The following is a 9814-nucleotide window of genomic DNA, read 5'->3' on the forward strand; positions in this document are numbered from 1 at the left end:
GAATGAGCGCGCGCTTTGCGGAGCGCGTGAGTAAAATTGTTCCCCGTCACCCACGCGCCTCCCTTACTGTCCAAGTGTGGCTGTGTCTCAAATCTACAGATGGACAAGATGGACCAAGTATTCCAGGTAAGGTTAAAAGTTTAAATTCTCTGGTAGGGGGCATTTAGTTCATTGATGTCTTGAGATTAGTATTTGGTGGTGTAAACAGATGTGTAATATAACAATCTTGGCATATCTTCCTAATGGACAGTGGTAGCCTAGTGGGTAGAGCGTTGGGCTGCCAACCAAAAGGTTGAGATTTCAAATCCCAGCTCTGCCATTGAGCCACTGTTGGACCCTTGAGCAAAGCCCTTAACCCTCCCTGCTCCAGGGGCGCTGTACAGCGGCTAGGGTGGCCACATTCATAGTCACAAAAAGGAGGGCATTACACCCCAAAAGGAGGACGTCATACCAGGAACAGCGGGACATGATACTGCAACACACAGAATGAAAACATAACCCGTATAACAGAGTTCTTGACCAATTTAAGCAAGAATTCTATAACAAATTACTGTTTCACTCACCAAATGTTGTGTCTACTTTTGATATTTAAGTCCGTTCCTCGCTGCCTCCAAAAGTTTACTATTGGCCAGGAATTTGTGGTACATCTCTGTACACCCTTCTGTGAGGTTCACACAAATCTGAAGTTCTGCCTTGACATTATCAACTCATATTATTATATTATTAACGCATAATTGACTCAGCTAGAGGTGTATGCAGAACACAGCGAGCGGGCGAAATGCAACCACCCAATCACAGACTAGCATTTAGAGGGCGGACCTTCTGCGATTGACCAGCGGTGGTGGGCGAGCCACGATAGGTAGCACTATGAGCAGTCAAATGAGGCTGTTAAACCAATAAAACACAAAGCATCTGTTTTGACATGTACCTGAGCCAATGACAGACAATATTGATCAAAAATGTAACCAGTTCACTCCAAAAGGAGGATTTTTAAGTGTCATTCCTAGCGTTGCATGGGCGGAGGACTGCCGGCAAAAAAACAGGACTGTCCGACCTAAAGCCGGATGACTGGCCACCCTATAGCTCTGACCCCAGCTTCCAAACCAGCTGGGAACTTATAGACATAAAGCTTGTATGAATGCACCCATTAAAAGAAGGAACATGAAACAGTGGGTCTTTTTACAATGGATATTGTCTCAAAGCAACAGAATCCAGGACCAACAGACAAAACCCCCTATTGAGCAAGCCGAGGGCGACAGTGGCGAGGAAAAACTCCCTTAAAAATACAGAAAGAAACCAGACTCAGCAGGGACCTCCATCCTCTTTGGGTGGTCTGGAGGATACTTTAAATAAATAGGATTTACACAAATTATACAAACACAGAATTAAATTGAACTGAAGGTTGTAACTAGCAAAAAATAATTGGAGTTCTTCATTGTTCAGTCCAGTCTGTGATAAAGCCCGTTATCTTGTCAAATGATCAGATCTACCAGAACTACCACCAACAGTAGGGTCTGCCTTGAATTATAAGCAGCTGGAACACAAGACAGTGTCATTGTCCACAGTCAAGTGAGCTTTACATAAAACTGGTACATTAACTGGAAGAGTTGAAGCTAAAAGAGAAAAAGGACAGACAACAACAAGATAGATGGCTACAATTAGAGAGTTTTTAAGAAGGCTGAAGGCCCAAACAGAAGACAGAATGCTCTGTAAGAAACACTATCCATATGGCTAATAACAGTCTGGATGGACGCTTTTGAACTGACTTTGATGGGCACAAGTCCTACTTTCCTTTTATCACCTCACCTGTTACCAAGTCAACTTTTTGTGTGTTGCTGGTTCCAAATTGTAAATGTCTTTATATTTACAAAAGACAAACGAGTTAACCAAAAACATGACTTTCCCTATGGGATTAATAAAGTTATCTATCTATCTATCTATCTATCTATCTATCTATCTATCTATCTATCTATCTATCTATCTATCTCAACGTCATTTATCTGTACTTTTGTCAGTTAAACAATTGTTTGTATTGCTTATATAATATATTTTGATAAAACTAAGTATTAAGACGCATTTCCTGTGTCATATGGTATTAGGAATACTAATTAAGAAATCTAGTCTATAAGGAATAGATGAGTGTGAGTGAGAGTGATGAGAATACCAAAACACCATTTGCTGGATGATTGTCCATGGACAGATATATAATTTTTAATGTACTTTACTATTATATTTATTAAGTCATCCTGATTGCAGAGAAATTTGTTTTAAAGAAATAAAACCACTGATGAGTAAAGAAAATAAAGAAGTAAAATATTGGTCTATTGAGCACAGTGTGAAGAAGCGCTTTGCTGTCCAAGGTTCTGAAACAACAAGTATAAAACCCTGAAGCTGAAACCCTGAAGTCATGAGCTGTATTGTTATTATGCGCTGCCTATAAACATAATTAAAAATGCCAAATATGAAGCTACTGCTGGTTTTCTAATAACAAGAACAACAACAACAATAATAATAATAATAGTAGTAATAATAATAATAGTAGTAATAATAATAATAAAATGGTAACATATGCTGCCATCAAGATGACATCTGTAAGTGCTACTACAGTGTGGTTCCGTAGTCACAGAGTGCATGTGTTTGACTGGCCTGCCTGCAGTGTAGATCTATCTTCTATTAAAAAATGTATGGTGCACCATTAAAAGAAGAATCAATCTTGTGTAAAGGACCCTTTTTCTGTTCCAGCATGACTGTGCCCCTGTGCCTAAAGGTGAGGTCAATGACCAGGTCCATCATTTAAAGAAAAGTGGTCTGCATAGTGGCCTGATTAATTAAAGACCTTTCTCATCCAACATCTATGACTGACCCCACAAATCCTATTTTAAAAGAATGGGCACAAATTCCCACAGACACACTCCAAAATATTATAAAAAGCTCTCCCAGAGGAGTGAAGGCTGTTACAGCTACAAAAAGGTGGCCAACACCATGTTAGTGCCCATGGTTTTGGGATGTTCAACAAATTGATGGTCAGGTGTCCACATACTTTTGTCCATAGAGTTTATCTACAGAATTATGCAATTTCAAGCTACAATGTTTTGAGATATGAAAATAAACTGACTGTCAGATTTTGTTAAAATGATTCCACGCATTATGCATTCATACTTGGTGTCCTGATAAGCATGAACTTCATTATATGCTCTGTCAAAGGCTCTGACTTCCTTCCCTGCAGATTCAAAAGAACAATTTGGTCCAATGAGTTATTTTTTAGCCATGCTCCTGGGTGGCAATAAGTGGTGATGCAGCATTACACACACCTTAAACGGTAGGCAAATTACAATTTGAAGTTACAATTCATGCACCACCTAATATAATCACGAATACATTGATCTGAACCACTTAAAATGCTGGAACAAAGTGGGCTAATATGTGACATTATTTTAAAACCTTTGCTGAATTTTTGTGTCTTCAGGTTTTGTTCATTAGTCACATCTGTTTTTGAAATAAATGCCACCCCAGTCCCTTTTAGAATCTAATTTACAACTAATTGGGAAGTGTTAATTATACATGGACTGAGAGGTTCCACTTCAATCCAATATTCTCATGAGGGAGAAAAGGCTAAGAGCACCGGTACATGTGGATCATTGGTCTGTGAGGAAAAAAATTGGCTCCAATTGTCCATCTTGGCAAACCTACCACATTATCAAAACACTTTTATTTAATAGGTTGTGGGCATATAACCAGCATGTTCTAAATGATCCAAAATCGACAGACTACTCATCTGTATGCCAACGTTTTTTTTAGACATTACACTGCAATTGCCCGTCATGTCTTAGAAAATGAGTACATGCTTTATTCATGCCGGCTTCATGCCATCTTGGTACATAATAATTTGTGTAATTATACAGCATGTCCTGTTTCTCAAGGGTTTCATACGTTTGTGCTGCTATTTTACAACCATTTGCGACATTTGGAGGCCAATGAAACAAAAACCTGCTTCTGAATGTCTCCAGCAGCACAAGCGTTTTAACGCTGACACTTTAATCCTGTATGCAAAAAATATGTGAATTGAACTTCTAAATCATAAAGATTGCCTAACACATCAGTCTTATCTTGCTTGTGTGTGATAGATTCAGACACATCTAACAGATTATTTATTCCAGCCAAGATGCATGGACACGGATTTATGTGATCAGACGCCTGTAGTCACCTATAAAGCTGATTTACAGGTTAATGTTTAAAAAAAGGCCTTTAAAAGTATGTCGCTCTGGTATTAGTGTATCAGGTGCAGCAGTGTTATTGGGATTTTTAAATCCTTAATGTCAGTGCCGGGGGGAGAATAGTCCTCCAGCCAAAAATTTAAAGCCAGCCCCAGTTTAAACAGCATTAAAAAATCCCAACAACACTGCTGTATCTGATACACTCATACCAGAACTACCGTATCACTATACGTAAAAAACTATAGTAAAAAAAGATTCACCACCCAAACTTCAGTCTGAAACCTGACCTGTAAAAACTTTCCTTTCTTCTTTTGTTCTTTCCCTCAAGTATTAAAAGTTCAAACAGAGACAACAGATGATGAAGCCAAGAGCCATGCATCACTTGCCAGATTCTTATTGCTGATATGAAACTGTGGCAGCTTTCTTCTGTTCTACTGCTGCAGCCAATCTTCTTCTAATCCAAACAAACACCAGCAGTCAAACCAGCCAGACAGAAATATTGAAATATCCCATTAATAGTTAAATATTTGGCAAATATTCTAGATAATAATGCCACACATTTGTATTTCTTAGTAAAAAATAAGTTTGTCGATTTGTATGAAACTATTTTGATATTCATGGTTAGGATTTTAGGGTTGATAAGAATGAGAAAGCTCTGGGACCGATGGCATATGGTTTTTCTCTGGTTTTCTGATGGTTTTTCCTCTGCGCTGCATCTAACAAAGAAAATGCTAATGAATGTTCACATTAGAAATCTACTGACACAAGCTGCCTTAGCATGATAATCAGGTTTATAAGGACTTATCAGTCCCCGTTATCTTTAGGTAAACAAATTACATCAGGAAGTCTGTGGTGGCATTCACCTTTATACAGATCACAAAACAACAATTAAATAGTATTTTTAAACCCATTATTGCAGATTTTGGTGCTTACATTTACAGCATTTGGCGTCACTTAACTAACACTGAAAGGGTATATCATCGAATTGACCTTTTTTTTTTTAAACAGATTTTTTATTCATCACACAAAACAGTACATACAAACTTCCAACATGTATGAGATGCATTTGTAATCACAAAAGAAAAAAAAGTGGTAACAAATAATTAAGAAAAGAGGTAGTTACAGTTCTTGCATTTAAAGCATTATTGGTAACCATTTTTTGTTAAACTTATCTGATCTTAGCTGTAATCTTGCTGTAATTTTCTCCATAATAAAAACCTTTTAACCATATCTTTCCATTGCACAATGTTGGGGGGTTGAGGTTTTAACCAACACACTGTTATCATTTTCTTTGCTACTAAAAGCAAAATTCCCAATAAATATATCAAGTCCCTGTCGGTCACGTTATCAGGTGGTATACCTAATATATACAGTGCAGGATCTACTGTAAATCTGATTCCTAAAATTTGATTAATCACTTTTTGAACACTTTTCCAAAATTCTGATAATTTAGGGCAGTCCCAAAATGTATGGGTCAAGTCCCCCACTTGTCCACAGTTCCTCCAACATAGCTCAGATGTATTACTATATTTTGATGTAACAGAAGGTGTATTGAAGTATCTCATTTATATTTTCCAGTCAAATTCCCTCCATGTTGGACTATTAGTTAATTTATGGCTTGCTATGAATGTTTTTTCCCATTTGTCATCTGTTACTATAATATTTGCCTCCAACTCCCATTTTTCTTTGACCTCTATATTATTATCTTCAGAATCCACCTGTAATGCTTTATACAGTTTAGATATTATGCTGAATTGAACTTTTTAATTATAAAATTGATTGAAATATTGAAATGTCAACTTGTTATAACATTTGTGTGTGATCAATAATAAGCTTCTCTAAGTTAGAAATCTCGATGCATTGAACATTGTTATGGACAGAACTTGATTCAACAGGGAGTACAAGGGTGTACTACCTTTATGCTAAAAATAAAATGTTAAAAATAATTTCCCATCTAAAACTGGTTGTAGGAGGTGGATGTGAGGTTGACATGGGTCTCTACCAAAGGGGAGATGGACATACTGTACCTGAGGGCTAGTGACTAAATCTGCTGTTTTATTAATGAGACTTGCCTCTAAACGTTGTACACTGGTATTCCAGTTTGGGTTTATTCACATAAAAATGTTTCTCACACTGCCACATTTTATTGAAGAGCTGTACAGATTGGCAAAGACTGAATCATTAATTGGTTCATTAGCATTATGTATATTTATTCATTCATTTTAATTAACTGCTTTGTTCTTGGTGGGGATGTGTTAGGCAACCACACTCGCCTATTTACTCCTTTACCCATACACTCACATTTAAGGAAATTTTGAACAGCCAATCCACTTTCTGCATGTTTTTGTGATGTGGATTAAAATCTAAGTACTCAGAGAAAACCCATGTGGATACAGGTAAGAAGCAGTAAACTCAGGTCCCCAGAACCCATGCTGCTGTAATGCCATCACCCCACCAGTATAATGTACATTTGGCAGATATGTTCCAATACAAGAGATTGCTCTGGTTTAACAGAAAGGCAAGCATACCTCTAAAACATCAAGTTATGCAGGAAATATTGCACAAAACATCACCAGGCAAATCATTTTGCAAATATCCTTAAATTTGAGTATTAGACATGGAGCAGTAGAAAAATCTGACAACATCTGATTTCTGTTCCTAGATAAATGTATGGGTTGAGAAGACGTGGTTGGTAAATGTTTATTTGAAATGAACTGCGAGAGCATAAATAATAAATAATGACCTTTAAAATGCTGTTTGATGTCGGGTGATGTGGGATGCTTGTTGTATTGCTTGTAAGTGATAGATTTGGTAAATCTAGCATGTCAGGGTGTGGGGATGTTTTGGTAATGTTCAATACAATAACAGAGATGTTTAGACATGAACTGAAGATTTCATAATTGATGTAACACATCCGGATCTTGTTTTATTTGCATACATTTATTTGATCTTCTCTGTCGTTCTGTATGTGCGGCGGTCAAAGCTGAGCAATGAAACAAGCAAAGATTTTGTTTTGTTGTTTTTACTATACAGTTGTTTTAGATGATGGTTTAAAATGTGAAGCTTACTCTGAGTCCACTTTGTTTTTCAGGCAAAGTGCCCACAATTATTTTTACACTATAACCTTACTTGGGATTCATTTTCAAAAAGTTAATGTGATATTATGGAATCTTGGGGTTTGGGATGCAACAATAAATGTAAAAAAAAACCCATTGATTTGCTTTGTGGATAGCGTGTCTGTGTAATGGCTTCAGCAGTGTAATCTTGTAGATTTATCAGATGTCTAACATGTTCCAATATCAAAGACGTGTTGCTTAATAAAATAAGAAGCCTCGATAGCTTATAAAACACTGAGCTGAGGAAAGTATAGATTAAAAACATATATTTAAATACACACACACAAACAAAAGGTGCATATGCACCCAAAATAAACTATTTAAAGGACACCAGTGTTAATTTCAGGAACTGCTAGAAAATTCACTCACTTCATCAGTCGTATTGTTTAAAAACTCGCTCATTCAGCATGCTAACCAAATACCACCATCTCAGTTTAAAACAATTCACAGTCAAATAAAGCTTTGTCAAAAATAATTCTACAAGATCTTACAAAACAGGAATGCAAAGAGATTCCAGTTTTACCTGCACGGTTTTCGATTTAGATGCCATAAAAGAATATTATGATATCACATTATAAAACCAGTATCCACCTGTTTAATGACCCTTAGATTACACAGTGGGTTGTTGCAGCATCCTGTAATTAAGTATCACTTAAAATAGCAGAAATGAAGAATACATAAGGTGTGAGGACTTTAAAAATAATAAACGGCTATGATAAGCATCAATAATGATGCCTGTAGTTAATATTCATTCATTCTTCTTTGTCACAAAATGTAGAAAAGGCTGCAGTAACGGCGAAAGAGGACGGACCATATATAAACACCCATCGTTTTCAGTCTCATGTTCAGGTTTGTAGAGCCCACAAACATTTGGACATATAGTGATCCAGTATCTGAACATATACAGTGGTGATCAAAAAAATAGCAGTCCAACACCATTAACCTGATAAATCACTGTTTTTAGTAGAAATGCTATTTTTACATAGCAAAAAATTTACTTGAAAGTGTAGTAATGAAAACAAAACAAACCCAACAATTAGGACATGCATGTCACTCATTCTGAGTAATCGAAGCATTGATTGAAAGGGGGTTGTTCAAAATAATAGCAGTGAGGAGTTTAAATGGTGAATTCATTCATTCTGCAGAAGAACGGGTGTCAATTTTGGCCCTTATTTAAGGTAGGAGCAAAATTGTTCTTTTTGGGTCTAGTGGCCGTAGACAGTATGTCAGACGACCCCCGAGCACTGAATTCAAGCCAAAGTTCACTGTGAAGACAGTAAAGCACGGTGGTACAAAATTATGATATGTGGATGTTTTTCATACCGTGGTGTTATGCCTGTTTATCACATACGAGGGATCATGGATCAGTTTAAATATATCAGAATACTTGAGGAGATCATGTTGCTCTATGTCGAAGAAGAAATGTCCTTAAAATGGGTGTTTCAACATGACAATGACCCAAAACATCTTGGTTACAGACAAACAAGACTGAGGTAATAGAGTGGCCAGCCCAATCCCCTGACTTCAATCCCATAGAGCAGTGGTTCTCAAACTGTGGTACGCGTACCACTGGTGGTACGTGAAGCAGCACGAGGTGGTACGCCAGATAATCTCGGAAAAGTAATTACATGCACCGAAAAAATAATTAATTTAATAATTATAAAAATGACACAAAATGTGGAAATTACTAATAAAATCTGTTTCAAAGTTCTTATAATTCTGTTTTAATAAAATCAGTTTAATTAAAACGAATGTGTTTTTAAAAATATTCGGGGCTACGCAGGCACCGTACTTCATTACGTCTATACTTCACGTTCGCGGTTTCCATCTCGAAATTTCAGAAAAGTTATCAGAAAAGTTATCAGTAAAGTTATCAGTAAAGTTATCAGTAAAGTTATCAGTAAAGTTATCAGTAAAGTTATCAGTAAAGTTATCAGTAAAGTTATCAGTAAAGTTATCAGTAGCTCTCTCGCTTTTATCAGAGCAGATCTGCGTTTGAATCTCACTGATCTCATTCCTGACATCACAAGGCTGCTCTGCTAAACACGCGCACTCACTGAAATGGTCAGTGGTAACTGCAGATATACTAGTGATGAGTCGTTCACGAACGATCCGATTCTATTGAACGGATCTTTGAAATGAACGAAAGGAACCAAGTCTTTTATTTCTGCGCAGTTCTAGACTGTAATCCACCCATTCAGCTTCACATCAGTAGAGGGAATTAATCGTAAATTGTAATAAGAGCTGTTTATTGTCGATATTCAAATCCGAAACACTTTCAGTATCACGGAGAGCGAGACACACACACACACACACACACACACAGAGAGAGAGATAGAGAGAGAGAGAGAGAGAGAGAGAGAGAGAGAGAGAGCTAGTAGTATAATGGCAAATAATTGAGAAATAAACTATAAACTTGTTTAATTGTGTTAAATCTGATTATTTCATGGCGCTTATGTTTAAAAGCAGAAACAAACACAGTCA

Source organism: Trichomycterus rosablanca, chromosome 17 (genome assembly GCF_030014385.1).
Source record: "Trichomycterus rosablanca isolate fTriRos1 chromosome 17, fTriRos1.hap1, whole genome shotgun sequence".
In the NCBI taxonomy this organism is placed as follows: Eukaryota; Metazoa; Chordata; class Actinopteri; order Siluriformes; family Trichomycteridae; genus Trichomycterus; species Trichomycterus rosablanca.